Source organism: Pleurodeles waltl, chromosome 1_2 (assembly GCF_031143425.1).
Source record: "Pleurodeles waltl isolate 20211129_DDA chromosome 1_2, aPleWal1.hap1.20221129, whole genome shotgun sequence".
Classification (NCBI taxonomy): Eukaryota; Metazoa; Chordata; class Amphibia; order Caudata; family Salamandridae; genus Pleurodeles; species Pleurodeles waltl.
In genome coordinates this window covers 965,511,110-965,535,769 of record NC_090437.1, presented here as the reverse complement: position 1 = coordinate 965,535,769, position 24,660 = coordinate 965,511,110, and the positions used below count along the sequence as shown (strand labels likewise).

At 42.3% G+C, this 24,660-nt stretch overlaps 1 protein-coding gene across 19 annotated transcripts in view; it reads right to left on the bottom strand.

Annotated features, from left to right (window-relative positions):
• CLOCK (clock circadian regulator) overlaps positions 1–24,660 on the bottom strand; it is a 1,126,282-nt gene that overhangs the window by 973,687 nt on the left and 127,935 nt on the right. For all 19 annotated transcript variants that reach the window (XM_069200997.1, XM_069201058.1, XM_069201081.1 and 16 more), the window contains exon 2: positions 17,479–17,710. The gene's annotated coding sequence lies outside the window, so the exon portion shown is untranslated. The remainder of the gene's footprint in view (positions 1–17,478; positions 17,711–24,660) is intronic.

The window sequence follows — 24,660 nt, the reverse complement described above, 5'->3', positions numbered from 1 at the left end:
GGCCTGCATAGCCTTTTCTGTTTAGAACTTTAACCAGTGAGCACACTACAAGGAATAGGAACTCTTTAAATCAGTGTATGTGAATGACTCTTGTCCTGTACAGACATCACACTTTTATGTATACTGTTTTCCAAATATCTATAGATGACAGGCTTTTCATGAAAAAATATATATGAACAGGAAATTTGCACCTGGAAGTGATCTGATATTTGACCTTTTATTAGTACATAGACATAAAGTGTATAATTTGTTTGTAGACAACACTGATAATGTACTATGCTAGTGAATGATATATGAAGCTGACAAATGTGTTACAGAAAAATACAGCCAGTCTAATACTACAGCACATTAAAATGATACACAATATATATTTTATTCCTAAAAAAAGACTCCAATGGGCATGAAATTAACAATGCTTTTGACAAAGACGTGGCTGATTTAGTTCAAGTTTTCGTTGAAAGTGATCAGTTTCCTGATTTAGAGGTATTAACGAATTATCTGTATTCCAACTATCCAACTATAGGAAACCTGCCATTTTTGTTCTTGTTTTTTTTAAGGCCACTCCAAGTTTTTTACCTTTTGCTGGAGCCCATCTAGCCAGACATAAAATAGACATTGCCCTTTTACAGGAGATACATTGAGGCGCAAACACAAACTACTATAGCCTCCAAATGGACATGGCATCAATCAATTTTTAATTACTTCACAAATGTTTACGGGAAGGTTGTGTTGCTTAGACGTGGATGTCTCTTCCGTCTACTGTAGGAAGACAACGATCCTGCAGGTAAATACATACCCTCCAACTGGTAAGATGAGGCAATCACATCACATTACTTAACTTCTGTGGCCCCAACAATGATAACCTGGACTTTATCAGATGCTTATGTAACAAGTGTTGTGCCCCTTGCAATGCATCAATACTGGGATGGGGGTGACTTTAAATTTGGACTTAGATATGCATCGACTGTTCAAATGCTGCAACATGCACACACCACTCAGCCACGAACGCACTGGTCCAGATAATGAATATCCATGACCTGAAAGTTATCCCACCCTGAGGGAGGGCCCACATTGACACTGCATATGGCAGAGACTGGACTACTGGCTTGGCAAACCAGACATTTCTGGGGGCACAAGGGAGATTAAACATCTCACACGCACACTTTCCAATCAACCTGAGCATAATAACTCCTGCCGGAAACACGGCACATTCATGTAGAGACTTAAACTCCAGTCTTTGCTTGACACCACATTTGCAGAAGACCTAAAAAGCAAAATGCAAAACTATTCCTAAACCAGCGACAGGTCTGAGCACGATGTAGGAAGCTTTTAAAGCTTATATGAGAGGCATCTGTATTGTGAAGTAGCACAACAATCACAACGCCCTATGTGGCATCCTTGCGTGACTCAAAAGAGATCTTAAGGAGCCATAAGGGAAATAAACTACTGGCCCAACATCTGACCTTTTTCCCCGAGATTAGGAGTAAACATATAGGATATACCGAAACAGCAGAGCTAGAAGTCAAACATGCACATAAGTACCCTGGAGCTAGGGCGTATGGTAAAGCAGAGAGGCTAAGCGGGACCACTGCTGTGATAGCGCATCCCGATAAAAACATCCAAACTATCACAGATTTGCAGAAGGAAGACATCACAATGCAGTACTGCTCTGATGCAATATTCAATGAGTACTTTGAGCTCATCACTCTAGCCCGGATCGAGGAACTACAGAGGCAGTTACTGGAAGAACCCCTCATGATTAAGGAAGCTGGAGCCACAACAGCGGGCCTTTCCAAGTGCAAAGTGCCAGGATGGAAGGATTCTCCAAAGAATTTTAAAAGATGTATTCACCATTACTCACCTCTCGACTCCTTCAGGACTACAACAATGTACTGCAGTGGTAGACTGCAGGAAACTGGATTACTGGTGGTGGTGGTTGAAACCCTACTCAAGCAGCAACCATAATTCTTGTCAGGGTGAAACACAAGCAAACGTCAAATTAACTTGTGCTTAACCCTTTGGTAGCTTGGCACAAAACCAGTCAGGCTTAACTTTGAAGCATGTGTTAAGTATTTATGTAGCACTTCAAACAGTAATAAAGTAAAAATATAACACTCGAAAAATCCAACAGCTACTTCCAAAAATAGAGTTAGAGCTTTAACTGCGGGTACCTGATCGCGCTGAACCGTAACAAAGTCCAAAGTTCAGGCCGAACGCAGTAGAGCACGGGCCAGCTACAGGGACCCTGTTAAGTCCACTGGACAGTACTTTATGTCTCTGGTGTGCGGTCTACACAGTGTTGGTTTGCAAGGCATTGTGTACAGCGCCAATTCTGATGCGCTGTGAGAGCTGTGATGCAAGATGCTGTATTGGTTTGCATCAAGGTGCACCAGTTCCGATTAAGCTGTGCGGGCAGGCTTCGTGTCAGATGAAACTAGCAGCTGGGCGGTGAGACTTTGCTGGATTTCGCATTGCTCGGCATCAGTTCAGATGAAGCTTATAGCTGTGCGGCAAGGATTTGGGTCGCTCTGCGTTGAATTTTGTGAAAAACAGAGCTGGGCTGGCACAGCACCTTCAGGCACACTTCCAAAGATCCAGCACTGGAGGGGCACCACTTTGTGGGGGGAGGACAGGACTCACAGCAGCCAGAATCCAGGGTACAAGGTGGTTAAAGCATCCTCTGTCCCTGAGGCACTGATCAGGAGTCCAGCCAAGAGTCACTCTGGTGATCCTGTCATTTTCACTCAAGCAGCAGTACATTTTGCATCAGAGCAGCATTGCAGGCTTTCGTCAGAGTCTTCCACAATTTCATAAGTGTACTGTATAGTTTGGTCTGAGGGTCCATTATTTATTTCTGGTTCCAGCTGAATTAGGAGAAAATTCCAAAGATTTCCACCCGAGGTGTTTGGAATATTCTGCCTCCCTGACCTGGCCCAGCTTGTCTGGGGGCCCAAAAGACTAGTGTGAAACCCTTTGTGAGTGTGCTGAGGCAGTGTTTGTGATGTGCAAGTATGGTAGGCAACAGTTCCTCACCCCTATCAAGTCAGAGAAGGCCAATCCTGCCAATATCTATTACCCCTTTGTCTCCCTGTCTGGGAGTAATACACAAAGACCAATTGCCAGTGACGCTTAGTCATTGACCCAGGATACAGGCACCAAATGATTGGGCTGTCTAAAAGTGGAATTTTCAGAATTGTGACTTAAAATTCAATTTCACGTCTAAAAGAGCTTTAAATTACAATTCTTTACCCACCAATCTCAACATTCCTACTTGTTCCCAATTGAAAGTCATCACTCATTAAAGGTAATAAGGTAATCCAATGTCATTCTATGGGAGAGGTAGGCATTGCAGTAGTTAAAAACAAATGTACAAGTTTTTTCACTACCAGGACATGTGTAAGTTAAAAGTAAATGTTTAACTTTTTAGATGCACTGTACCCTGCCCTATGGGATGTTTAGGGTCCATCCTGTGGGCAACATATGCATTAAAAATGAGGTTTTAGGCCTAGTAAAAGGTTTGTTTTGCCAGGTAAAAACAGCATTCACAGGCTGCAATGGCAGTCCAGAGACATGATTTAACAGGCTATTTAAGTCAGTGGCACATTAAGTGCCAAAGGACCAATAAGTGCATTTAATTTACAGGACCTAATTACATATAGTACACTTTATTAGGAGCTTGCAAGTAAACTAAAAATGTCAAATGGGTGTAAGCCACTTTTACCATGTTTAAAGGAGAGAGCACACGCACTTTAGAACTGGTTAGCAGTGACAAAATGTACAGATTCCTAAAGGCCAGTGAAAGTGAGATCGGAAAAAAGGAGGGTTAAGTAAAAAGTTAGGGGGTGACCCTGTAGAGAGCACCAAGTCCATGAAGAACCTTGGCCCCCATGCTAGGGGAATCTATTGTCGCTCTGCTTAAACCGACAAAACAACTTGAACACCCAGGCTCCTACCGACTGCTGTCTTTAATAAATATAGATGCAAGGATTTTTGTCAATAGGCCTACTCTCTTGATGCCTGAACTGGTCCTCCCACATCAGGTGGGATTCATATTAGGAAAGTCCACAGCACATAATGAAAAATGTCCTAGCTATTGTAACGAAAAATTTAAATTTTGTTAAGGACACGAAGGTGAGGATTATGGCTTCTTTTCCTTCCTTTATTTCTCCAGCAGCTTCAAAGACAAACTATCTTTCCCAGAAGGACATGGGAAAGAACTACAAAACAAAAACAAAAAAAATCAATCAACATCAAATACAGCTCATATAAGACACCCTCACAGTCAACACTTCCTCTTTCTTGACGCAATAGCGCCTTAGGTGGATTCACTGCCTGAAAAAAGAACAAGCACAGGGTAATTACATCCTTATAGAAAAACTCCTTGCCTGAAGTAAACTGTATAATTCACCCCCAAGATGGTATCAACCAACTACAACATAGCAATTCTGTGTCAGTTACAAAAGCAATTCTAAAAGAAGACTGAAAAAAATACTTAGACACAACGAAGAAGTATCTATAGAGAGAACTGAAAGACAACAAACGTACAAGTAATTTGTTGTGATGGGTTGGGCATCCATGGTTCAGGGCAGGAATAATCCTCACCTCTGTGTCCTTAATAGAACTGAAACTTTCCGTTATGATAACTAGGAAATTTTTCATTCTATGTCAGGACCAGAGGCGAGGATTACGTTTATTTAAAGTTTGTCCACCACCAAGGTCGCCATATCAATCACAGGTTTGAAACAAAACATTTTAAACAGAGTCTGAGGACTGGTCAGCTGCATTCATAATGTCCTCTGGTTTAGGTCTCAGAGAAAAAACTTTCAAAGCCATCGCCCCTCTGACTGAATGGGCACCGAAAAGTGACAAATATATGCCTGCTTCTTGCATTACCCAATGGACCCTTCGAGCAATGGTGGGGGAGGACACCGCTTTAAAAGGCTTTATAAGGGATATCAAGAGTGGTCGTTCCCCTTGAGGTCAGAATTCCGCTGTCATCTATTTGTACACACCTAAGACATTGCACCACACAAAGTTTGGGGTGTGTATCAAAAACCAGATAGGAAACCATTTTAGAATCTTTTAGTTCTCCTAGAAATGTAAAAAGTGACCCCTTCGGGGGTAAAAACCCTGCTTGAAACATCGAGGGCTGTAACATCTGAGTCCCTGCAACAGGAGACCAGACACAAAAGCATTGCCAGTTTAGCCGACAGTGCCTTATGGGAAAGATGCTCATTCCTCTGCTAAGAGCAAAAAAGATTTAACACTACACTGACATCCCAGAGTTTATAGTAGTGAGGTTCTAGAGGAAAAGATAACTTCATTCCGCGCATCAGCTTACATATTGATGGTTGCTCACCCACAGGAGATCCTTGAACTGGACAATGCCCTGCTGCTAAAGCAGAGCAGTAAGAATTGATTATATGGTAGGCTAGACCCTGAGATACCAGAGACACCAAGAAATTCATAATCGGAACAAGGTTGCAACCCCTGGGATCCTCACTGTGCTGAAGACACCAACGTACCCACCTGGATCACACAGATGTGTATTGTTTGGAGGTGCGGTCGGCCCAGGCCGTGGCCAAGAGTCTTTCAGCATCTTATGAAAGCCCTGGGATTTTCCACCTTTCCCAGAAATCTGCAATACCATTAGAGGAAGACGGCCCCGGAGGACTAATTGGTAACACTGGCTGAGGGGATTCCCAAGAATATCGGGAATGTGGGAAAAGAAGGTTTGGAAAATCCCAAGAAAGTTCCAGTAGAACTGTAAACCACACTTGCGACCTCCGAAGGGAAGTCTGCTGGTTGTCTCTGTACCTGCGCTGACAATCTCATGATCATGGCAAAAGGGGTAAAGGCATAGCCTGTCTCCTTCAATCAATCCTGAAGGAGGGCATCTACCCCCGCAGCTTGGGAATCTGGCTTCCAGCTGAAGTACCTTGGGAGTTCATGATCCAATGGTGAGGCAAAATGATCTACAGAGAACGGCCCCATCGAGAATTCAGTTGTGAAAAAACTTGCGGATCTAGTTGCCACAGACTTGTATCAGGCCATTCCCATGAGCACCAATCTGCAGTTCGATTGAATGCCCCAGGACGGTACACCGATAGGACGGAAACATTGTTGCTCAAACAATAACCCCAAAATTCCTTGGCCAGGTCTGTGAGAACCCTAGAGCGGGGGCCCCCAGGGTAGTTTATGTGCAGACAGCTGAGAGATTGTCCATCTTCAGCAACAACTGACCTTCTCCTTGGTCCAAAACTAGACCGCGAGAGAGCCTGTCATGAGTTCCAGGCAGTTGATATGTAGGGCCTACTCCTCCACCAACCACTTCCCGCCTGTGAAGCAGTTGCCACAGCGCGCACCCCAACCTGACTTGCTGACGTCAGACTCAATGACCAGGTTCCACATCTCCATGTGGGCCAACCACCATCTCATCTCTGACCACACTTTCTCTGTAGGAGGGACCTGTTCCGAGTACTGAAAGTCTCTGCACAAGTGAAAGGCTTTGAGTCGTTGGGAAAGCACTGTAAGGAAGCAGACCAGGAAATATTGCTTAGATAAGAGGAGAGAAGACCCACTATCCGAGCGAACTGCCGCAATGATGCCGCAGCTTTGGCCAAAGTCTTCCTCAGCTCCCTGCAGATCTTCAATATCTTCCTAGAAGGGAGGCTGAGAGACCAGTCTACTGAGTTTACGATGAAACCCAGCAAAGTGGTCTGTTTGGATGGTACCAACAGTGAATTGTTGGCATTTATGCCAAAGCCTAAGATTTCCAGGAGGCGAATCGTTTCCTGTAGGTGTTCTCTTGACATTGAGCCATCAGGAGGAGGTTGTTCAGATATATTATAAGGCGGTAATCCTGAGCTCTCAGGTGCTCCATTACCTGTTTTAGGACCTTGCTGAAGCACCAAGGCACTGAAGAAAGACCGAAAGGGAGGGTCCCCCGCCCTTGGAATTCTAAAAAACGCTGATGAGGGGGAAAGATGGGTACCGTGAGGCACACATCCTTGAGGTCTAAGTATAATAACCAGTCGTCGGGGGCGCAACAGGTCACGTAGGAGATGGATTCCCTCCATCTTGAAATGAAGGTATAACAACCAGCCACTGAACTCCCTTAAGTTGATGACCGGTCGCTGACCACCATCCTGTTTCTCCACTAAGATGTTGCTCAAAAAGCCCTGCTTCCTTGTGGAGCAAGTCCTCGACCGCTTGATCAATTAACTTGTCCTGTTGATGGGGAAAAACTGAACGGGGAACCATAAAATTCTGTTTGGAAACCCTGTACCATTTGTACAACCCAGGCGTCTTAATTAAGAGCTTCCCAATTTTTGAGAAACATGGTTAACCGACCCCCCACTTTTAGCTGAGAATGAGACATAACACTTACTGGTTTGGGATCCCTACAAATGGCCTCCGGCGGAGCCTCTTTTCCCTCTTCCTCACTGGCCCCTTCTGGTGGGGAAGAACTCTCCCGAGCGAGTGTGGTCTTGTCCTTTGCGGTAGGTCTGTCACCTCGGAGGGCCTTGAACGTACAAGGGGCCAGTCAAGTGTCCTCTGCCACTGCCGGCCTCAATGAAACAATGAAAAGGAGGAGCTGGAAGACCTTAATAGAAGACTGGAAGTTATCCAGAGACATGAAGATCTGTACGAATTTGGCCAGCTCTTTTATAAAAGGGTCCCCGAAAAGTCCCACTTGCCCCACCACTCCAGACTCTGTGGAGGCGAGGTCCCCAAGCTTAGGATCCACCTTAATGAGCAACAAACGGCACCTCTCCGTGGAGAGTATGCAATTTGCAATTGCCCAAAAAGATGACCATTCGTTGGGCACAACAGAAATGACCTCAGGAGAGAGAGTGGTGCCCGAAATTTTTGCTTTTTCTGCCAGTTCGAGGATTTTGGTGAGAGGACCCACCACTCCCAAAAGCTTGTCCTGGCAGGACTTCCAAGACCTGTATCCCCTCCTTGGGGTCAAAACACATTTTTGGAGGAATGTGGCCATGCATGAATCAATTTCAGGGGTTAAGGCTACCTTGCCTGTCAAAGAAGGGCGAAGACATTCCAACAGAAGCTTTGCTCTGACCTTTTTCTCTTGAGGCTCCCTGAGAAGGCTATCCACGTATGACCCTAACTTATCCGAGGGGAACCATTCAGCACCACCCTCCACCCCAACCACCACTACAAGTGACACACCCTTCGATAGAGTACGATAAGGCTCACCAAGAACTACTAGAGGTATTGCTTGGACAGACCATGTCAGAGCCAGGCAGACATTGCCACTACCACAAGCCTTCTCAGACAGTTGAACAGATGGGAAATACACACTTTGGGTGATCTTGTTCCAATGGAACGCTTCCTGGACCATCCCAATGAGGTAGATGGCGAGGAATACACCCCACTTGACATATTTACGTACCACCTCTACGCAACCTTACCCCAAGAACCTCCAGATTCAAACACACTGATGATGTTCCTGACCACTCCACGGTCAAATGCCTGGTGGCTAATGTATATTCCAAAATATAGGCTTAGACCTACATACTACCCCTACTGCCAGACTATAATGGGAAACGGATCTAGAAACCACCCTTTCGAACAAAGAGTGGGCTTAAAGTAGCACCCAACTGGGAACCCTCTCCCCAAAGACAGGCTACGGCTCATCAGCTTCAAATACATTAATCGAGTTTACCACACTGCCATAAAACTTTTTTCACACAAACTATATGCACATTCCCAGTGCGATTGATGTGGTGCGCCAGAGGGCAGACTTCTTGCACCTTGCGTGGCTGTGCCTTGAGATAGCTGAATATTGGAAAGAAATGATAAACAAACAGGGCACTGTTGTACATGGCTGTGGTAGTCACATCATTGACCCCAAAGATCGCTGTAGTGGAATACACTGGAGAAGTACCACATACAATACGCTTCTTTGCCTGACTGACACTGTTGCTGGCAATGCACTGTGTGTCTGTTGTGTGGGCCTAGGATACAAGAATGGCTGCTACATATACAGTTTTGCAGTAACCAGCTGGAACTATGCTGCAATGCTTCCAACTCATCGCCCCAGGAACATTTGGGACCTGATACAAGTATATCGACTAAGCCACAATATCAGTGGCACTGTGGAAGGCCCAACACATGAGAGCTGAGAGCACAAAACTGTACTTGGGAGATGGCAGCAGTGAGTCACCAGAGGTAACCGGGCAAGAGACTAACAGAACAATAGATGTCAGACAGAAATGCTGCCCCGGCCCGTAAGGTAAGGACCTACAGTATACCATGGTGGAGTTTACACTGTGCACAACATGATCACGCAAGAACACAAGATAATGTCAGGATTGTCTAGCACTGTTGATGATATGCTGCCGAACTGTGTGAGTGTTCCATTGTTATTTATTTTCTATTTCGTCTCTCCTTTATGTTTGTGCTGTGTAATTGAAGGAAAAAAACACAAAATAATAAGTTTCTGAAGGGCAAAGACCTTTCGACCACTTGCCTATGTAAGTACTTCCTATTACTCTGTATTTGGAGAAATTGTACACTTGAGGAAGATTATTCTGAGAATACAAATTTTTTGCTAAGAAGCTGGCTGACAGAGGCTATCCCAAGCCCCTTGGCAGAGCAGCCATGAAAACAGGATGGTTTACTCCACGCGATCTACTCCTTGTACCTAAAGAGAAAACCAAGTCCCTTAATGTTTGTGCTAACATTTAACCCCAAGACTAACTAGGTGAAAAATATTATCCAACGTAACTGGAAGATACTGTCAAAATTTCTATTCTGAATAGACAAGAGGCAAGAATGATCCAGAAATTCTACACTGCTTCGACAGGACTAAATGAATCTGATGAAATGTGGCCATTAACTACATAAGCCCCTTCTGTTCAGTGGTTTATATTACATATATTTAGTTCAATGCTTTATATTATATATATATATATATATATATATATACACACACACACACACATTAGTTAAAGGATGGGTGACATCAAGAATTTGTATAATCAACGTTTCCTATTTCTGGACATATTTGATGGTTAATAACATGTTGCTAGGCATCACTATAGTAATTTTTTTACATTTGTGATTTTACTTTTGTAATTGCTGGCCCACAGGAATATTTTTCTTTCATGTAACACCATCATATAGAGGGCAAAGCGTTATATATCCCTGCATTACTGTCTGTGAGAAAAGCATGCTCATGTAAATATATGAAAGGATAAGCCCTTTGGATTGTCGACAGACATAGGAGTGGTCATTACAAGATGGCTACATCGGTGTGATCACGAGGAATGGGATCTCTGAATATACCGCACCGTTAATTGAATAAGTCCATATGGCAGTTTTGAATACTCTTGTAAAAAGGGAAACATCCTGAACAACTAGGTCCTAAACAACTACTTCCCCAAACTACTACTGCTAAACAACTAAAAAGTCTCTACAACAAAATACTGAACAACTACTGTCTAAACAACTATTTTGCCTGAATAACGATTGCCTGAACAACTAATTTTAAGGTAAGTTGTTCTTTTTTTGTTTTATGATTTATAAGTTGTTTAGAATATATATACCCACACACACACATTTTAAACAACTAATAAAACATTTAAAAAATAAAAATTTACCTTAAAATTCGTTGTTCAGGCAATCGTTATTCAGGCAAAATTGTTGTTTAGACAGTAGCTGTTTGGTACTTCGTTGTAGAGACTTTATAGTTGTTTAGCAGTGGAGGTTTAGGCAAGTAGTTGTTTAATACCTAGTTGTTCCATCACATATTCTTGTAAAAATACACTCTTGATATGGAGAGGGGTATATTCCCCTTTTATGTTTCAAAACGACAAATGTAATGTGAATAGATTTTATGAGAATGTGATCCATTATAAAATGGCTGACCATGGAGGCTAAGGTGATGATGGGGGCCCTGGGTAAGGGCAGGGTCTCTCAGATCTACCACACCCTGATCCTTAATGCCCCTGAAACGCTAAACTCAATGCGGGCCGGTTGGGCAGGCTGGATTGGGCCACTAGAGGATGAAGACTGGCGAGATGCATTGATGGCACCTACAGTCCTTACAATCTTCTCCAAACTCTGCTAGGTGCAAACGTATTTATTACACTGTGCATATCTTTCTCCTGTGCGACTACATCAGACGGGTCTTCTTGCTAGCCCCGCATGGAGCCACTGCTCTAGCACACCAGCTGATTTCTTTCATCTGGTCTGGACGTGCCCTGTAATAAGGTGCTACTGGGAGACCATGTTGATGGGAGCTCTCAACAGTGTTGGGCCTCTCACTGGTCATCTCCCCTCTTCTGGTTCTTGTAGGGGTCAATGATGGCATTGGAGGCTCCCGGGCAGTCAGAACACTGCTGAGCATGGCCCTTGTGTTGGTCAAAAGAGATACTGCGGCCCACTGGAGGGCCCCAGGCCTCCGACATTACCAAAGTGGAGTCAGGGTGGTGACTGGTGTGCCAAGCAAGAAAAGCTGCTGTAGAAGACACGGGGTTGTCCCACTAAACTTGGCAGAATTTGTAATAAATTCTTTGGGGCTACGGGAATGGAGGCTGAGCTTCTGTAAATACAATATTTTTGATAATGACTTTTATTCCCCAGCATGATGCGTCTACTGTCATGTTACTATTGATCTGGATTGTGGGTGGTGCGGGCGGGGGTTATTTCAGGACTGCTAATGTGACTTGTTAGTATGCCAATAAAACAATAAAAATGTGCTTATCAAAAAATAAAAAGGTTTGCTGCAGAGCGGGCAAAAGAGTAATAAGGATCCCATGGTGCACTGGGCCAAATGTGTTGAGTTAGCTGATTGCTTTGATTTTTACCAGATTCCGTGGGCCTGAGGCAAGGAACACCGTCAGATTCTAGGTGTTTCAAGCAAGATAGAATAACCGTTTTCGTTTGCTCTGCTATACTGAAAAAAGCTCAAGGCAAAGATTAGCCCCACTCACAGCCACCGGTTGGGTGGTCTTCTACAGAGCATAGCGAGTGCTTGAAGGAGTAGTTCCCAATTGGTCTTTAATCCAACAAGGCAAATGAGAACACAAATAATGTTCTGGTTTTTGTTTCTGCAGAGATTTTATTAAAGACTATTGTGGCAAGGACTCATGTAAAGGTCGAAATCCTGGTAAGTGTGTGTTAACATTCATACATGGGGAACCTGATAACGTAGATATGTAATCACTCGTATTGCTTATATGTGATTTGCAGGGGTTAAATCCTCATCTCAGAGTTATTTGACTGATCAATCTAAAATTATATCTTACCTTTTCACAACTTTCGGTGGCTAGAATATCAAAAAGGGTAAGAGCTTGTATGGCATTGATTCTGAGGGGACGTGAGTAGCCCTACTGCACAATTATCTTAAGCTGCAATGCGATGTGAGGGAGATCACCTATTTCATTGGGGGTTCACAGTCTTTCTATATTGAGCACACGGCAGTGAAGCGCGAGTCTGCACAGAAACAGACGCAGGTGTCCCAGTCCTTCTTGTAGAGTAGATATATGATAATATATGGTATGCACTGGCTATAATTTACAATGACTGTGATTTTTTCTAAACACAAACGGGTGATAACTCTACGAGGCATGCATTTGTAAGTAGGCAACACAAGCATCTTCCGGTGAGCTACTAACAAAAGTGAAAGAGGCTGTTTTGTCAAGTGTTTGAAAAAAATGCAATAACATTCACAATTTGGTTGATATATTTTGATTCTTAATATAAGGTAACTTGTCTTCTGTTGGTCTAGAAGCGGCCTGGAAAGATAAAGTCTAAAACCTGTCAGCATTTTTGTACATTGGAGGAGCTAATATAGGAGGAACTTTGATATAAAATGTCAGTGGAACAGTCTGAATCAGTTGAATGCACTGTTTTCTAGGTGTGACATTACTTTTGCTAACTCAAGGTGGATTATGGACTCAACAGATATTGTATGTACCACCTGCTGGATATAAATTGTTTTTTTGGATAGACAAGAAATTACCAAATATTTAAGAATGTATATACAGCAGGAGTGTATTTTTGATGTGTCGTCTACGCATGTACCTGTATTTATTTTTCTTATAATTTATCTCAATGGCGGAATGTGTATATGGAATGTATTGTATTTTCTATTAAATATTAATGACTAAGAAACATAGAAAAGTGTTTGACCAAAGATGCAGGCTGCTATGGTTGAAGAAAATAAATTCATAGTTGTGCAAACAAATGAAATTCAGCTTGCTATAAAGTAATGTCTGTATTTATCCTTGCGCTTTTAATTTTATGTCATTATAATAGCCCAGGGGGTGTAAGGTTACAAGGGCATCCCCACTTTTTTGTTGATATGCAAGTACCTCCAGCATCTGTTGAATGGGATGAATATGAGGAAGCAGTCAAAAGACTGCAAAAGCCACTTTAATAATGACACCAGCATTATCGTTCAAAGGCACAGATTCTTCACTCACTCCCAACAGATTTTTGTCTGAACTCAGACTTTTAGCACCCATGTACACATTTGATGGAAATTTTAATAATTATTTGAGAGATCAAATTGGAGTCAATTGTTACGATAGGAGAACAAAAGAAATATTGCTTCATTGCAGGAATCCCACACTTCCGGAAACATTAGAAATTGCCAAGGTAATTGAAAGATCTCTTTTGATATCTAAAGAATTAGGGAAGTTCTCTCAAACTGATCAAGTGGAGAAGGTGAATGCCATCATTGCTAAACCATAAGAAGCATCACCTGCACACACGATGAGGATTACAGCTGGGGTTATGTCTACAGATCTCTGTTTTTTAGATGTGCCTCTGAGTCGCATATGGCCAATTTTAAGTAAGTCCTGCATTGAGGAAAACCTATCTTAAGTGCAGAAACGTTGAACACTTTACCAGGGTGTGCCAAAATGTCCAAAAAGTGGCACTAGTCAATGAGCTAGGAGGTTGTTCTCAAAGTGCAGAGAAAATGCATGGAGTTGATGGCAAAGTGATATTATCCATCCAAACAGTAGACTTCTATAGCTAAATACCAAAGGCAGAGATCCGGTTTGCAGCATCAAAGTTGGAGAAATTGAGAAATTGATGGTGAGGCCAGGGTAGATTCTAGATCACCATTACTACCGTAATAAACTGTACTTTAAAGAATGGAAACATTTGAAACTTTCTTCACCAAACATTTGCACAGTAGTCTTTAGTGTTCATATACAGGATGGGGTATTTTTGGGAGAATGTCTTGTATAAAGAGAGGAAGATTTTTACAAAACTATTTGTAGCTAAACAAAGGGTACAATGTTCTTAGTTGGATGGATCAGGGGCCATTTGGGATGGTACTGAGACCGGGTACAAAGTGTCCCATCTCTTTAGTGACTACTCAAGACATTCCAGTACCCTCACCTGAACTTTTACTTACAAATATGAATCTATGAATCACTTCCTAAGGACGGACTTAGAATGATCAAAGGCTTTGTGTACAGAATCATTTAAAAACCTGATACCATTCCAATTGTTCGCTAGGTAAGGAGTGCTCTATTGTACATAAGGAAACAACTTAAAGATCACTTAGATAAACTTTGCTCTGAAAATGTAACAGAGACAGTTGACTCATCACAACAGATTTCCCCTGAAGTGGTGGCTAAAAAAAAAAATATCTGGAGATTTGCGACTACGTGTAGATTTGAGGTCACTGTATAGGAACATTTTGGTAGAGTGTTTTGCATTGATGAAAATCAAAGAAATACCGGCATAGCTGGGGCATGCTAGCGTTTTCTCCACCCAGGATTTGAGAGCGACTTATCACCAGGTGGAGCTCATCAAGGATTGTTGTTTATTAACAGCTTTTAATACACCTTTTGGGGAATTAGATCCCTTCGGCTGCTTCTGTATTTAAAAAATGATGTTTCAAAATGTTTGGTTTTATGAAGAAAGTGTTAGCGTATCAGTACAACATTTTTGTGTTTTCTGATAAAGAGTATGACCATTTGCAGGACCCGAGTACAGTGGTGAAAGAAATAGAATATTTGGGCCATGGTATTTCTGGAGAAGGCGTTAAACCAAAGTCTGATTTTACAGAAGCCATAATAAGTAGTGCTTCCCCAGTTGACAAAGATCAAGTAGGATCTTTCCTTGGTTTATATACATATTACTCGAGGATTGATTTAAAGTTTACTTTTCAGACTGAACCTTTGAGGAAACATGAGTGGAAAAAAATCTTAGGGGAAGTGTTGAGAAGTCTACTTTCAAATCCTTGAAAACTTAAAGCATGTCAATTAAGTCTAATTATGGAAGGTAAGGAGAAAACTGTTGCTTTTGCCTCCAGGAGTTGGTACAAGTACTAAGATTGTTGACATGGTGTCAGAAAGGATTTGAAGTTATAACGTTCCCCAATCCACAAGGGTGTGTCTTCTTTTATATTGTTGAGGAGGAAACATTTGTCAAATGTATTGACCCTCTAGTTGGTGTTGGAGAGAACCAAGTAAAAGAAAAAATACCTAATTTGGAAGAAATATGTCAAAAAGTAAACGATGTCCATGTTAGATCTAAACTGAGATATGATAAGCTAAAAGGTGAGAGAAAGGATTTGTTTTAGGTGGGTAATTTGGTAAGAATCAATGTGTAAGAAAGAAAATTCTAAAATGTACTCGGCCACTATGGTGATCTGAGTTTCTAAACACCTTATCACAGTGGAAAGTAGTGAATAGGGGAGTACACGATCAACAGCCAAGCTCAAAGATCTTGGGGACAATGTAAATGTTCCTGTGTTGAAATCGAGTGAGAGGTTGCCACACTCCCTAGTAACTGAGCATACCTGTTTTCCTGGACAGGTATCAATCATTGCTCTCTTTTTTAAACCAATCTTCTGTAAATCCCTATTGGCCTTAACATATATCTCATTATCAATATGCCAGGCCTACTGCATTTATCATAACTTTTAATACTTTTCATACAATGAGGCTTATAGCCTTTATCACTGACATGTCACTAAAATCAACTCAAGCCCACTGTAACGAGCTCACGCTTTCTACAAGGGAACCACCCTGCACCAGCATACAGTCATAAAAGTACAAATGCATACAAAATGATAGTTGGCAAAGCAAAATACTATCTCTTTAAATAGAGCCTAACAAGTATTTTTGTAGTTCATATCTTCTATCCCTATGGTTTGTTCACATGAATCACCAACCTCAAACCCCTTGCCTACTATGGTAATCTGTAAAATTCCATGTAACAAAATATCTGCCCACGGGGTTTAGCGCAGTGTAATAACAATACATCCTTAAAAATATATTTTCTTCAATACCTGCTTTTCACAGCAAAGAGGTCTGGCCCACTGGTTTTGCTATGACTTTTCTTAATAAACAGACCAAACATCTGACACGTGTCATGGCTTTTCCCAATGAACTGATAAATCCTTTACCGTTTACCATTGGATTTACACTTTACCCAACACTGACCTATTCAAGTCCAAATGACAACCATCATGCATACAATCGTAAAAATACAAATATGAAGAAAAATACAGTTTGAAATACAAAATTTACAAACTCACTCAACAAAAATCATCACTGTGAGAATCCTCAGGGTTTGTGTGAGTAGGAGGCCAAAGTCAAGCTGTTGCCCGCTACAGCAATATGTGAGATTACATATAACACAATAGGTATCAGTAATATAAATATTTAGTAATAGCAATCCACAGTTAAGCGCCTATTGGTTTTAACATATGCTTTTCACAATAAATATGTCAGTCCTAATGCCCTTTATCATACCATGTTATAATAAACATGAGGCTTATAGCTATGATCTTCAGCTTGCCTCCCTAACCTACTCTGTACTGCTCTATTGAGTATAAGCTTCACTATAATGAAAAAGGTGGCATAAATCACTCTTTTCGAAGAAAGCACACACATTAGGCCAAATCAAATCCTGTACTCAGAAGAACCAACACAGGGATGGAGCCTCCGTCCCTCTCTCAGTAGTTCTCTGAAAGTTTTTTTTCTATTGATCACATACGTTCAGTCAACAGTTACATTGTCAAGCCAGACCTAAAAGTCCATGCAGATTTGTGAGCTCTGGGCATCCAATACTGCTCTCAAATACAAATCGTTAATGTGGAATGGGAGGATGCTGAGACTACAACACTTTTCTCGTGGCTGCCCTCTTCCCATCTGTGCTGCTGTCAGAGAAAGACGAACACCATAAATTATCTAGTTATCTAAGACACTTTACCAGCATTACAAAGTCATGTGTATGATCCTTAAAATTCAAGCTGAATAAATTAACAAGATGATCACAGCTATGTGGAGGACAAGAACATTTTTATGGAAGCACACGACTCCTGTCCAATCAAAACATGTAATTCTGACACCAAACATGTGGATGGAACTAAAGCCCATCTCTTGGTGATTCTAACATAATTGTCTGGCAACAGCAGCACTGCCAAGCCAGTCCATGAAAACTACGATAGTAAGCAGCTTAAAGGAGAACTCTCACCTTGATGCAAAGTTAAGTGCAGGTGTAGTCATCAAGAGTCCAACATCAAGACAAAGCAGCTCCTGATCAGGTCCCAGCATTGGACAGAACTCGAGAAATTAGCAACAGAGGTAGACGTCAGAAGTTGATCAGGTAATGCTTATGTGTGATCTTTCCTTACTGACATGATGAGCAGATCGAAGAGCCCAATTCCTTGTTCCTGCTTGTGGTGCACGCCACTAGTCAACATTTCCTAGAATCAGAAATACACAAAAATGAAGCTGTTGTGAGAGGCAGAGCAACCATATTTTACCAACAGTATATTAAGTTATACAAAATGGAATAATGCAAATATATGAACAGCAATGGCAATAATTGGATCAGTAATGAGACAGTGGCAATTAATTTGCAACCATTCCAGAACTGCTTTTTTAGTTTTGTAATTTAAACAAACCCTATGCACGCAAGGAGTCCATTTACATGTTCTAAATACCTACCCAAGTTTTACCTTGCTAAACTCCTCTGACTATTTATAACGACAGTGAAATACATCCATCATAAAGAGGTCTGAATGGTTTTATAGCAGCCCATATGCAGAAAATGTTTCCACATACAAAATAAAGTCTTAGCAGCAAAAGGAAAGACCATTTTACAGACTTTGATGTAAACTAAGGAAGGAAGTCCCTAACTGCAAATTGAAATAAAGTAGGTTAAGTTACATTGTCAGGGTTGGGAGTCTAAATCAAGAGGCAGGCAAAGGGCAGATAGTAGTCCAGTTCGGGACCATTGGCAAGGATGCAACTCTAGGCGGGAAGAGGGTGTGAGGAGGGGTGGGAGGATGGGGGGCTGAGAGGGCACGTCGCTGACAGATAAGAGTGGAGGGGATTTAAAGCAATGCTGCAAATCGGAACGGTGGATCAGGTGCGTAAATTCCATGATCACGGACAAAAGAAAAAACAGACTGATTAAAACTGTTGACAGCTCACAGCCAGTCACAAACAACACCATCCCAGTGATGGCTATCAAACAAGGGCCTAACAAAGAATACACTTTTGACCTCAACAATGCACCACAATGTTGTTTCAACTAAGGCAGATCATGGGTAGCTCATTACAATTCGGCCATCAGCTAGAAGGTGCAAAATGTGGCCTTGCACTAATATATGTGTCAGTAAAGCAGCCTTCGTTAAAAAAAAAAAAAAAAAAAAATCTATGTCAGGACCAGAGGCTTTATTCATTTTATGTTCTCCACAGCAGAAAAAACACAATAACGCCAGGTTTCCAATGAACGATTGGGAAACAACAGTTCAACAACAGCCAGTAGGGATCCAATGTCCTATGTAACATCCTGCATACCTTCTTTCTTTTACTGCTCCGCAGCAGATAAGTACCCATACTTTTCTTTCGAGTCAATGTTATTATGGTGATTTACTTAGATTTGCTAAAAAGCTTTTATGGGCTGTGTTAGCTAGCATGTTTAGCTGCTGGGAATGGCGTTTGTGGGCGCTACCTAACTATTGTGTCCCCAGCCAAGGCAACCCTCCTAGCAGTGCCAAGATCCTGTCTGACAGGCTAAATCCCAGATCAGAAAGGAATATTTCAAACTTGTGCTTCTCATAGTGGGATAATTATGGAGGCTCTTTCCTTCCTGGAGTAAGTGGCAAATTATTTTCCTCTTCAGGCTGTGTTTTATACGCTCCCTCGGGCACACTATCATGCACTCTACAAGCATAACGCCTTTCTGGAGGTCTATATTAGTGTTGGGACCCATCACAGAAGGGTACTCTATAGCCAATCAATCAATCAATTTTTGTAGAGCGCGGCTACTCACCCGTGAGGGTCTCAAGGTGCTTGGGGGGGGGGGGAGAGGACGGGGCCTCATCTGAAAAGCCATGTCTTGAGGTTCTTCCCGAAGATGGTGAGCAACGGGCATGGTCTGCGGTGCAGGGGTGGTTGTTCCAGCTCTTTGCTGCAATGTAGGTGAAGGATCATCCTCCGGCGGTGGTTATGCCGGTGTGAGGGATGGTGGCCAGGGCCATGTGGGTGGAGTGGAGGGATCTGGCCCGGGTATAGAAGGAGACACAACGGTTCAGGTAGGCTGCTCTGCATTGTGTATGGCCTTGGACGTGTGGGCAAGTCGTTTGAAAGTGATTTGATTCTCGACCGGTAGCCAGTGGAGGGTCCTGAGGTGTTGCGAGATGTGTTCTCAGTGAGGAAGGTCCAGAATGAGTCTGGCGACGGAGTTCCGAATGAGTTGTAGTTTTTTGATGTTTCTAGTTGAGGTGCCGGGATAGAGGGAGTTGTCGAGCTTGCTAGTGACTAAGGGGTGGATGACTGCCCTGCAAAAGTATGCTGGGATCCATCTGAAGATCTTCCAAAGTTTGCAGAGTGTGTGCCAGCAGGAGGAGGCGACTGAGCTTTGTCATGGATCGGGAGGAGTCGAGGATGATTCCTAGCTTGCGGACGTATGGACGCTGCGGTGTGGCCACGGTCTACGGGTAATCGGCAGACGTCAGTGGCTGCCAGGAGGGCTTTTTCTGTGCTGTGGTTGCTGCAGAAGCCAGACTGGGAGCTGTCCAGCGAGTTGTTGGCCTCAATGAAATTCCGTAATTGTACATTGACTGCTTTCTCCAGTACGTCCATAGTTGTACACTGTTTGCTTGACTGATTGCTTTCTCCAGTACTTTGGCAGGGTGGTAGTCAAAATCATTAAGTCACCATCTGAATGAGCTCATTCTCATAACCAACGACCCTGCAGTGTTTTTCTATTTGACCCTAACATGCCCAAATGGTGTCATGCTTCATCACTGGGCCTCATCCTCGTCCCTATAAACCAGGACGAGCTCAACCGTTTTCCAGGAAGCACTTAGGATATTAACCTCAACTGGGTCTACTAGTGAGAAAATGAGATTAAAAATACCTATATGCCACCTGAGTATCTCTTTATTTGGGTGCCTTTGGTATAGCTCAAATCAGAATTTCTAGGTGTTTGTGAAAGATTTGGGGTCTGATTTAGAGTTTACCGGAGGGGGTTATCCCGTCACAAACGTGGCGGATATCCTGTCTGGCATATTACGATCCCATAATAGCCTATGGAGATCGTGATACAGTGGATATGATATCCGTCACATTTGTGACGGAGTCATTTGTCAACCAAACTCTAAATCAGGCCCATAGTGTCCTTACATCCTAGTATTTAGTTGACATGTTTCAGCCTTGTGGATAGGCCACTAGGGGTTTGGGGCTTTCCTTATGACTTCTGTAGATAAAACCATATTAGTCAGGTGACCAAGATCCACTTTGATGATGTGATTTTAGAGGAGGTCAACAGTTACAAATATCTGGGAGTGCCCATTAGACAACAAGGTAAATTTCACGAAGCATAAACATTACATAACCAAGAAAGCAAAGGCACTAATCCTTGTATTTTGTATCCCTGGCAAAAGCTGGACAGCCATTCATTTAAGCCATTCTACTGTAAAAAATGGCTGCTGATTTTCATCGAACAATAGCATATGCAAGTGTCGCCTTGCATGGGAAAGATGCACAGCTCCTGGATAGATTGCAAACTACAATCTATAAGACAGTGTTCAGTCTCCCAAAAAAATGACTCCACAGCGCAGGTTCGCTTGGATTTTGGTCTTACACGCCATCTACTGGGAAGAAAATATACCGCAATAAAATCTTGGTATAAAATTAGATCGACCCAAGGCAAATTGTTAAACAATGCTTTATGGACTGCCTAAGTTAATGACCCTTCGTCCAGCCATCACAAGTACCTTTACATGTTGTTATAACTGACGAACACAGCAGAGCTTTGGAACAAGAATCTGCCCTTCTCAACCTTCAGGCAAGGGATAAACAGAGCTGCAAAACTGCATTCTATGCTGGAAGATAAAATCACCTTTAGTAATCGCTTACATGCCTGGATGATTGTTAAGAACTATGATAGATGAAACCGGCCCCGTATTTAAGCCTGACATTTTCTATTCATATAAAGCGACAACTGGTGGCGATACATTTTGGCCAGTCTCCAGCACTTGCAGACCAACCTTCCTGGAAATATAAGGGGCCAACAACACGCAGGCTATGCGGATCTGAAATTGAAAACCTTATACACTTGATCTGCATATGCCCCCCTCTAAGGCAACCTCGTGTGACACAACTAAAAAAAAGTTTCTTAGCCAGAGGCATACGCACATGTAGGTCGGCAATAATAAGCCTTGATCCGAACGACACTCAGATAAATTGCAAACTGATTAAATTCTTGTTGATACACGAAAAGGTTGTGCAACACATGCATGATACAAACTGATAAATGAATTGCTCGAACAGTTCTACAGTTTATATCAGACTGCTACGACACTGATTAAAGGATTCATCTACAGTGGACAATAAATGATAAGGCTAAGCAAGTTACCTTGGAATGTTTTACTTTGATATATGAATGGTTTGAACTGTTTTATATGGCTGATTTTAGATCCTTATGACAAACTAGTAGTCAAAGTTTTATCGAATATTACTGATTATTGATAATTATGTAACACTGTTATGGTTTTAATTAACTAAACAATAAAGATAAAAAGACTTCTGTAGATGTCCTTAAATGTAACTGTATTTCCTAATGTCATGACCAGTTTTGTGAAAGTCTTGGTAGAACGCTAGACAGCATAACAAATGACAAATATACAGACTTACTTGCTTGAATTATTTTTGCTGGCATATATTAATGCTCTTTATGGTATTTGATAATGACTGCTTAGGATAAAGCAGTGGAAGAAAAGGGTACTGCCAGTGGCACAGCACCCTTGCAGTGAGTTTAAAAACAGTGGCATGACCCTGCATCTTCAAGTAAGTTAATATGTATGTGGTGGGAGAAGCGTCAGCAAGTAAAGGGTTAAACATTTTCCTCAATTCTTGCATTACTACTTGATTCATAGTTAGGAACGCTTTCTTGACTTCTAAAAAAGAAAACGCTAGGAAGAGAATCTGGTCTGGAGCCAACATGCACTGTGGTTTGTAATGTAGTGGTGTTGAATCACAGGTGGACAAGGCAACAGCCAAGAGAAGCCTTAGGAACGTATGTAATCACAAAGTCATACGGATGGGAGGCAGGGTGGGATAATTAAGCCTAATGAGTCTGCTGAGTGATCTTGCATTAGAAAATTGGTAAGACTTGAAGATTTTGATGATCAGTTCTGATCTCAAAATGATACTGGGATTCTAACTGTAAATGTCTCTCCCCCCCAAAAAAAATCTTCCATGATGACAGCAGGTCATGCTCATGATGGCACAGATTAGCTCCAATATGTCATCTTGTTGAATCTGCAATGCTGCTGCTCCAGCAGTTCTTTCTGAAGCATATATCATAAAGCTCTTGGTAGCATCTGGATGCATGAGCACCAGTGTGAAAGTAAGGCGCCTTTTAAAAGTTGAAAGACTCTTATCAGTCTTATTCAATTAAAAGCATGTCTTCAAATGTTCTTTCTTACTAGGCTGAGAAATGCTACGTGAATAATTTGCGACATTCTGAATAAACTGCCTATAAAAGTTAGCAAATCCTAAGATGCAAGGAGTTTCCTTTACTGAAGAAGGGGATACTGACTCCAGTACTATTTCAATCTTCTTTGCATCCATGGATAATCCTTTGGGAGATAACATTAATCTCAGATACTCAACTGTAGTCTTTTCACGTACACACTTTTCAGGCTTACAAGATAGGTAGTTGTCTCTCAGTGGTTGTAACACGCAATGGACATGCTGCTGATGTTCTTCTAAAGACCTGAAAAAAATCTGGATATCATCTGAGTACAGTATTACTCTATTACAGGGGGCATGGCCAAGTACATGGCCAACAGGAAGTAAAAGCCTGGAGCACCAGTCGGCCTCAACAAAATCCTGCATAATCCTGCTTTACTACCCTTGCAATTTGCCCGACAAACGCATATTGCAGTAATGTACTGGTCGGCTACCGGGCCGTTACTGCGAGTTTAGTCATCCTAAGGCGGTGAGCGCAGAAGAAGTGGACGAAGGCGGGGTCCTCAACAAAGCCTAATTGAGGCCCGGTAGCGGCAAACAGAGACCGCACAACAGACGGTGGCTGCAACGTCAGTTAGGAGTGCAGAGAGCCAGTGGTCGGAAAGGAGACCGACTCCCCGAGGCAGAAGTGGCATGCAGTGTTACTTCCTGGACCTGCGGCTGTGAAGTGGTCTGCTGCTGCTGAGGTCATCAAGCCCTAGAGCAGAGGTCTTCAATCTGGGGGTCGCGACCCCCAGGGGGGCCGTGGAGTCCTGGAAAAGGGGTCGCTCATTCCCCCGGCCGATCCTCAAAATGCCTCAGCTGAACTTTTGAGTCTCCTGTGCTGTGAAAGCCGCACAGACTGTTAAGGAGGCCTTCCCAGGGCATCTGCTTCCTGAATAAAATGCAAATGTGCTCTACGAGCTCATCTGCAAATGAAAAGGGTGCTTGGGAGCAGCTTTAAATGATCGAATCGCTTTGGGACAACAAATATTTATTGAGGGTAGTGCAAAGAGTTAACAACTGCGCTGTGAAGTGCGTGCTTTTAATTGTCATTGTATTTCCACAGTGCTTAATTCACCTGGAGGTGTTGAAGGGACAGCTATAAAAAAAAAAAAAGGTATTGCATATCCTCTGATATTACTTAAATCTACATTTTGGAACCACAGTTTTAGCTTAAACCTTTTTGTAGTGGCCTGTCTTATACTGTGTGTAATGCAAATATAAAATAATGCTTTACCTATTCACAGTGCTTTCTGACACAGACTGTGACCTCGTGATACTAAAAATACAGAAGTCACTATTCTCAACTGCACTAACCAAGATTTAGTTCTGTCGCTCTCTGGTTACACGCAGACCTCTGCAGTGCATTAACTAATAGAGGTTTCATAATGCACTACACTTCATTTACCAATGAGTAACAACTTTCTTTGATTTATTTTTCATTTAAGCTGGATGTTATTTTATATGTAGCTACCTGACAGTGAAAGACCTAAAAGAAAACGTAGAGAATATTTTGGTGTTTTTTTATGAGAGGCTTGCGCTGCTGGAGCATCACTTTCTTTGGCGCTCCAGCGGCCCAAGCCTCTCAATCATACCTATGAGGTGACGAAAAGCCTCCCTGAGTGGCTTTGAATGGCGTTGTAGATATGGAGAAAGGCAAAGCAGCGCAAGCTGCTGCATTGCC